The sequence below is a fragment of the Cnephaeus nilssonii genome (genome assembly GCF_951640355.1).
Source record: "Cnephaeus nilssonii genome assembly, chromosome: 6".
Taxonomy (NCBI): Eukaryota; Metazoa; Chordata; class Mammalia; order Chiroptera; family Vespertilionidae; genus Cnephaeus; species Cnephaeus nilssonii.
The window spans coordinates 2046404-2054938 of NC_137077.1; positions in this window are offsets into that span (position 1 = coordinate 2046404).

The following is an 8535-nucleotide window of genomic DNA, read 5'->3' on the forward strand; positions in this document are numbered from 1 at the left end:
ACAGGGCGGGGCCGGGCCGGGGGGCTCCGCCTTGTGGGCGGGGAGGGCGGACTGGGCGCGGGAGGTGGCCGCAGCCCAGCCGCAGCCGAGCCGCCTTAGGCGCAGCGCCCAGGCCCGGGGCAGGCCCTGTCCTCGCCGATGTGCGGGGTGTGCCAAGTGAGGGGGAAGGGGTGAGATTCAAGGCCTTGAGAGGAAGCAATCACTCAGCCAGTGCAGGACAGTGGGGCGTCCCCATGGTTTCTACATTTGGGGAGCATTTGTTGAGTGTTTCCTCCCAACCCCTCACAAACCTCACCCCGGGCCTGGGCCAATCACGCAGGTGTTCATCCAGCCGCAGTGAGCAGATTAGGCCAGGCAGTGTGACCAGCTGCTGGACTTGGCCTGGAGGGCTGGGGGGAACAGGCCTCCCCTCCCCTCCCCTCCCCGCCCCTTCCCCCAGCCCAGAGGAGGGAGCCCGGCGCACTAGGGACACCAGGCAGACATCCTGTGACCGCAGAGAGATCCAGGCTTAGGGTGAAGCAGAAGTGGCAAGGAACCAGGTCCTTGGTGGCATTGTAGAGCCCCTGATCAAACCCAACCTGAGGCTTGCTCTGTCTGGACTTTCTCATTGAGTGTGCCAATGAATTCTTTTTGCTTAATCTGGTTTGCGCTTTCTATTTCTTGCAAGGTGCCCCATGATAAAATGTCCTTATACCCTTTAAACAAAGCGCAAAGACTTGCTCTCCTGATAGCAGTAGCAGAAGAAACACGTGACCCCTCCAGGGACCGGAAGGAAGTCGGACAGATCAAACCTTTATCTTCCCCAAAGTTAGGACAGCCATCTTCACACCAGTTTTGCCAATGATGACCATGAAATAATGAAACACCGGTTACTATTCATGGCGACCCGTGACCGGATCTAAACATGGGTTACCATTCCATGGAAGGCCAGAGCCACGGGGCTGTTGGTTTGCTCGCGGCAGCACCCCCAGTGCCTAGGCCCGCACTGGCACGCAGCGGCGCTGTCCGGTCCGTCTGCAGGAACCGTGACCTTGCGTTCTCTCCCCACCACGCACCGCCTTTTCCTTCCAAAGACTCCAACGCACAGCGCACTTACAAGCCATCCGCGCTTCCTTCTCCGGAAGGACTTGGGTGGAGCCGGGACGGGGCCTCTTCTAGGTCAAAACTCCTTTTTTTAAAATATATCTTTAAAAAATATGTACTTTTATTAATTTCAGAGCAGAAGGGACAGGGAGAGATAGAAACATCAATGGTGAGAGAGAATCACTGATTGGCTGCCCGCAATCTGGGCATGAATTGAACTGTGATCTCCTGGTTCGTAGGTCGACACTCAACCACGGAGCCGCTGCGGGGGGGGGGGGGGGGGGGGACTCTAGGTCAGACCTCCTCCCAGCAGCCATTTGATGGGCTTTGTCTAGAGCTCCGTGCGGCTTCTCCCTTCTGCCTGTGGAATGCAGGCATCTTTCATTTTGCTAAACCATCAACGTGGGACCCCTCTCTCAAGAAAGAGGGGCAAGGGGCAGGTTTCCTGTTTTAAAAAGCACTTTGCATGGAAGCAAGAGAAAACACCCCATCCGGTCCCGGCGGGCGTGGTCCTTCCGTGGTGTTCCCACACACCAGGGGGCATGCCTTTCCTCGCGTTTGTTTTTTGTGCAAAGCTCGTACCAACCCCACCGCCACCGCTCAGCGGCGGTAAAACACACGCAATGAAGCAGCGATACACAGTGACAGGTCCTCCCTTCGCACTGCTAGGGACAGGGTCACTGGGGAGGTCTCCTCACTTAGGCGAAGCTGCGCTGAGCCATTTGGAGCAAAGGTGATTTCTGCACCCATTTTGGCTAAAAGGTCTCTACCCATTAGAGGCACCGGGCAGTCTGGCAAGTACAAGAATTCATGAATTACTTGATGACCACCAAGTTGGCATTGGCGAGGGCGGCAGAATGGTCTACGAGTCTGATCCCCAGTAGCTCCAATAACGGTGACCTCCTTTCCTGAGAGAGGTGCTATTTTCTGTGTGACTGCTGAGTGCTCAGCTCCTGTATCAACCATAAAGTCCACAGTCCGGCCCCCAATTTTCATTCTGAACATGGGCTCGTGGGGGCCGAGCTGAAAAGAGCCCGGTCTGTCCTAGTCGGAATCAGCCATTGCTGCCCAATGAGATCTGCTTCAGGTGCTCTGGCTGATAGCGACTGGGTGGAAGGGGGCCCAGTTTTCTTACTTTGTCCTTTGGGACATTCATTCTTCCAGTGTCCTGTCTCCTTACAATAGGCACACTGGTCTCGTCTCAGGCTCGGTCTTCCTTTCCCTCTGGTCTGTATTCTTGCTTCCCTTTCTGATCTGTCTGGGAGCCTGAGCCTCTAAAAGCCGCCGCTATTATATTGGCCCTTCTTTGTATTCTCTTTTCTCCCTCCCTCCTGGCCACACTGTCTCGGGTGATGAAAACCTTGTTGGCTATCTCCAGCAGTTCCGTGGCATTCTTTCCCGCAAACCCTTCCAGCTTCTGTAATTTTCTCCTGATATCAGGCTGGGCCTGGCCTACAAAAGCGGCATTTACCATGGTCTGATTTTCCAGGGCCTCAGGGTTAAAGGGAGTGTAGGTCCGGTATGCCTCACATAGTCTCTCATAGAAAGCTGCTGGACTTTCGTCAGGCTTCTGGAAAACTGCAGAGATTTTAGCCATATTGGTGGGCTTCCTGGCGAAGGGAGGACCTATCACACAGCGGTTGTGGGCAAAAGAATGCGGGTGCCGGCCCCCGTTCATGGCAGAGGGAGAAGACACGGGAAGGCGCCGGAAGCCCAGGCGGGCTCTCCTCCAGCTTATTTCTTCGCTCCCCCAGCCCGCATAATCAGTACCCCCCACCCCCACCCCAGCGAGCCGTTCCCCTTTGTTGCTGCAACAATAACTCCTTGCATGTCAAACGCTCTGCGATAGAAGAAGAATGGCGCGGAGGGAAGGAATGACGTGCGGGGGGTATTACTCCCAGCTTTATTAAATTTGCTCTCACCATGTTTATGAAGCAGGAGAGTAGGTGCTCCCCAAGCAGCCGATTCCGCATTCATGAGCCGGGCTGTGGGGGCCGGAGGGAGGGGGGGACGCAGGTCCCGGCCCAGGTCTTGGCTCTTATTTGTTTTCTCCCAAATGAACTCTCCTGCCAGCTGCCTGAGCCCTGACGTTGCGTGCTTCGAACCATGTTAAACCACGAAAGCAACGTGTCCAGGCTGAGTGTGGGTGGGACAGCCGGCTTGAGCCCAGACGGCCAGCAGATCACTTCCTCCCGCCCTGGGGGCCAGGACCTGAGACCCCTCGAGGTAAGGGGCCTGCTTTGCTGCTGTAACAGGCCAGGGTCTGGGGCTGGGTTTCCCATAGTCCACTCCCCCGCCCTGCCCCCCCCTTTACAGCCCATGCATTTGGTTGTTCATATCGATTGCAGAGCCCAACCCCATGCCTCTCCACAAGGCTTTGGGAATGGTTTGGATCTAATTTTTTAAAAATGTATTTTTATTGATTTCAGAGGAAGGGAGAGGGAGAGAGAGATAGAAACATCCATGATGAGAGAAAACCGATAGCTGCCTCCTGCAGGCCCCACACTGGGGATTGAGCCCGCCACCCGGGCATGTGCCCTGACCTGTGACCTCCTGGTTCATAGGTCGATGCTCAACCCCTGAGCCACGCCGGCCGGGCTGGACCTAATTTTTAAAGCCTTTTTGATTTGCAACTGAGCAGGTCACGCCCTTGCTGCCCTATTTCACATCAGGGTGGGAACCTGGTCATGTGCGCTGGCCTCTGGCGCCTTTTAAAAACATTTTTATTGATTGATTTCTTGAGACAGAGAGAGGAAGGGGAGAGAGAGAGAGAGAGACATAGATTGGTTGCTCCACCCATTTATGCATTCCTTGGTTGCTTCTTGTTTGTGCCCTAACCTGGGATCCAACCCACAACCTTGGTGTATCAGACGACGCTCTAACCAACTGATCAACCTGTTCAGGGCCCTGGCCCCTTGCAACTACCTTTCAAATCCCCTTACTGGTCTCTCTGCCCAAGGTGGTGTGGACGAAAGGGGCCACATGCTGACCTGACAGCTCAGGGGAGGCCTGCATGGCCGTCTTGCAAACTCGGAGAACTAAAGGAACCACAAAGGATGGTCTGAAATGAAACTTTAACTAAAAGCAGTGATGGTGGGCAGTCACCTCCTAGGCCGGTATCTTCACTGACAAGGTCAACCTTTACCTTAGCTGAGCCTATCTGACTTTTTGCATCTATGATAACACACCCTGGAAATGTCTGAGTAACTTGTAACTTCCCTTTTTCTGGAGCCCCTGGGGCACAACCTAATGTGCTGGGCCTGGGACAGAGACCACAAATTCCTTCATTATCATGTTAATTGTTCCTGCACCCACCTAAGTATGTGTCCATCATTTTACTTTTTATCCAATCCCAGGGGTTTCCCCGCTTTGCTTTATCCCGCCTCCTTAATCTATCACCAATGGATTTCATGTAACCCACCTCCGTCCCTCCTTTGATTGCAGTGTATAAATTTGGATGTACCCTCCATTCTCCGGAGCATCATCTCAGTTCATTGAGGTTCTGCTTCCTGGCATATATCGACAGTTTGGCTCAAGTAAACTCACAACAATTCTTTGCAGGTTCCAATGGTTTTTACGTTGACAGTAGTCAGACAACAGGGTTACTCAGCCTGCTTTGCACACAGGGCCAGACAGTGACTCAGCCTCCACCATTGTGACATGTGCCCTGGGGGTGGGGGGGCGGTCATCCCTGGAATGTGTTACACTGGAGGGCAGCTGTGTGCTGAGGGTGCGATGTGATGTGGAGGCTGCCGTGGCTGCAAGGTGCAGCACCTGGGATATGATTGGCATTGGTGCTGGTGGCAAGTGGGGATTTGGTCCAGTGCAACTGGAGCATCCCTGAGCGGTGGGAGCATCCCTGAGCGGTGGGTGAATCCCTGAGCGGTGGGAGCGTCCCTGAGCGGTGGGAGCGTCCCTGAGCGGTGGGAGCATCCCTGAGCGGTGGGTGAATCCCTGAGCGTTGGGAGAATCCCTGAGCGGTGGGAGCATCCCTGAGCGGTGGGAGCGTCCCTGAGCGGTGGGAGCATCCCTGAGCGGTGGGAGCATCCCTGAGCGGTGGGGGCATCCCTGAGCGGTGGGAGCATCCCTGAGCGGTGGGGGCGTCCCTGAGCGGTGGGAGCATCCCTGAGCGGTGGGGGCGTCCCTGAGCGGTGGGAGCATCCCTGAGCGGTGGGGGCATCCCTGAGCGGTGGGAGCATCCCTGAGCGGTGGGGGCGTCCCTGAGCGGTGGGAGCATCCCTGAGCGGTGGGAGAATCCCTGAGCGGTGGGTGAATCCCTGAGCGGTGGGAGCGTCCCTGAGCGGTGGGAGAATCCCTGAGCGGTGGGTGAATCCCTGAGCGGTGGGAGAGTCCCTGAGCGTTGGGAGAATCCCTGAGCGGTGGGAGAGTCCCTGAGCGGTGGGAGCGTCCCTGAGCGGTGGGAGAATCCCTGAGCGGTGGGTGAATCCCTGAGCGGTGGGAGCGTCCCTGAGCGGTGGGAGAATCCCTGAGCGGTGGGTGAATCCCTGAGCGGTGGGTGAATCCCTGAGCGGTGGGAGAATCCCTGAGCGGTGGGAGAATCCCTGAGCGGTGGGAGAATCCCTGAGCGGTGGGAGAATCCCTGAGCGGTGGGAGAATCCCTGAGCGGTGGGAGAATCCCTGAGCGGTGGGAGAATCCCTGAGCGGTGGGTGAATCCCTGAGCGGTGGGAGCGTCCCTGAGCGGTGGGAGAATCCCTGAGCGGTGGGTGAATCCCTGAGCGGTGGGTGAATCCCTGAGCGGTGGGAGCGTCCCTGAGCGGTGGGAGAATCCCTGAGCGGTGGGTGAATCCCTGAGCGGTGGGAGCGTCCCTGAGCGGTGGGAGAATCCCTGAGCGGTGGGAGAGTCCCTGAGCGGTGGGAGCGTCCCTGAGCGGTGGGAGCATCCCTGAGCGGTGGGAGAGTCCCTGAGCGGTGGGGGCGTCCCTGAGCGGTGGGAGCGTCCCTGAGCGGTGGGAGCATCTCTGTGAGATAGGAGCATCCCTGTTTTCCCATCAGGCCTCTCCCGTGGGGTGGGGTGAGGCATTGTTCCTGGAAGTTAAGCCTCGAGCTTGGCCCTCCTAGGTCCTGGCAAATCTAGGAGCTTCCAACATCCTTTAGTAAACGCCTTCGCTGTGTAACCAGCCGGAATCGGCTTCCGTGACTTGCAACTAAGAGCCTTCTTGATCCCGCACCCTTCTCCGATTTTTCACATCCTCGCCCCAGGATGTGTTTCCATGGACTTTTAGAGAGAGAGGAGGGGGGAGAGAAACATTTGTCAGTTGCCTCCCATAGGCACCCGACTGGGGATCGGGAATGGAACCCACAATCTTTAGTGAACGGGACAGCGCCCCAACCAACTCAGTCACTGGCCAGGGCCCACAGCCTTCCGTTTGATGCTGCCCGGCCCCTCCCCCCTTCCCAGCACAGACCCACGTACATCCCCGCCGCGAAGAGAGAAGGACCAGCACGAGGACTCCCTCGGGTGATGCGGCCGATGCTGTACATTCTGCGGCGTTTGCAGCCCGCGGGGCATCTGAGCTCCCCGCAAACATCAGTCAGCGAGAAGTGCTCTTGGGGGCGAAGCCGTCAGCTTGTTATCCGGCCGTTATCACCTTCAGGTCGGAACCCAGGACGTCATTTGCCCAGCACACTGCCCTCTGTACAGCGCGGCTTCATCAGACGCCCGTATCGAGGAGTTACAGTCCTACAGCCAGCACCTGCTCGGCGGGCCCAATAGTGCAGCAGACAAGCAGAGGAACAGCACCGGCCGCAGAACTTTGTCTGGAAAGATCCTAGCTACAGATGGAGAAACTGAGGACAGGCGACTCGCCCGCCACCACACAGCCGGTAAGTGATCAGTTCACGGTGAGAACCCAGGGTGCTGGCCCGGCCCGCGAGGGGTATGTCGTACACACAAACGTGTAAAATGTCAAGTCCCAGGGTCAGCCTTCTCCCGCTCACAGACGATCTTCCTCTAGAGTATTTGGGAGAGTGTATCAGTCAGATCCAGCCAGGTTTTGATGCAGTAACAAACATCCCCCAGCCTCAGGGGCTGACGCTGACTTAGGTCTCCTCCATCCATGACATGCCTGCAGCCCCCACTCCCTGCCGCCTGGAGCGGTCCCATCTGGAACACGCCCGTCACCACGCAGAGGGCAGAGGGTCCCATCTGGAACACGCCTGTCACCACGCGGAGGGCAGAGGAGCTAGCTCTGGAGGGTCTCCGCCTGGCAATGAAGTGCTGCAGCTCCCAAGGGCCCAAGTCCCTTCTGCTCAGGACTCCGGCCCCACCAGCCACCACGGGACCAGGAAGTGCAGGCCTTTCGTGTGCTCAGGAGGCAAGGAGCGGAGCACCATGACTTTCGGGGCCTACCTGCAATCTGTCCCTCGCATCCCGGCTGATGTCCTCTGCCCAGCAGCCTCCCCACGTCCCCCAGGACCCCCGAGGCCGCTGCCCACATCACCGCTGGACACTCCTGGAGCTCAGGACCACGGTCCCCCTGCTGGGAGGCCCCCTCCTCCCGGCCTCAGCAGAGGAGCCCACACCAGGGAGCCCACGCTCCCTAAGGGAAGTGGTGCGGAGAGCTGTCTGAGTTGGCCTCCTCTGGGGCCCTGTCAGTGAATCCCATGGTCTTCGCCCTCTTGTGCGGCTCATTTCACTGAGCAGCGTCCTCAAGTTTCATCCAAGTTGGGGCAAGTGACAGCATTTCCTTCCTTTTTTAAAAAAATATCTTTTTACTGATTTCAGAGAGGGAGAGGGAGAGATAGAAACATCAACGCCCCCTACTGGGCATGTGTCCTGACGGGGAATTGAACCGTGACCTCCTGGTTCATAGGTCGATGCTCACCTACTGAGCCACGCCGGCCGGGATGGATCTCCTTCCCTTTTAAGGCCGAGTCATTCCACTGCATGGACACACACACCCTGCTCACCCATTCACCTGCCCACGGACACCTGGGTTGCTGCCGCCTTCGGCTCTCGCGAGTGGAGGTGCTACGAACACGGTGGGCAAGCGTCCGAGTCCCTGCCTTCGTTCGTTGGGGCACATCCAGTCTAATTACAGATTAAATATTACTTTCGTGGCCAATGGGAAATCACAAACGAGTCAAAACTCTGGAGGGGGCCCCCTTGGCACACCCTACTTCCTAGCCTTTCTCCCCGAGTCCTCCCCTTTCTCGGGGGCTCCCTCTGCTGCAGGCGGCTCCCCACCTGGTGGGAACCCTCCTCTCTCCCCCCAGTGCAGTGGGTGCTCGAGGACACCCTGGCCCAAGGGCATTTTGGGGTGCATATATACCCTCAAACAAATGTAAACTTAGAGGTACAGTCAAGGATGCTCGGAAGGCTCCGGTGTTTTCCTAGATGCCACCTCTCCACTGGGGGTGGGGGTGGGGCGTGGGTAGGAGGCTCCAGTGACCTGGCTGGGCTCCTGCTCCACGGTGACCCTTGGCTTCCA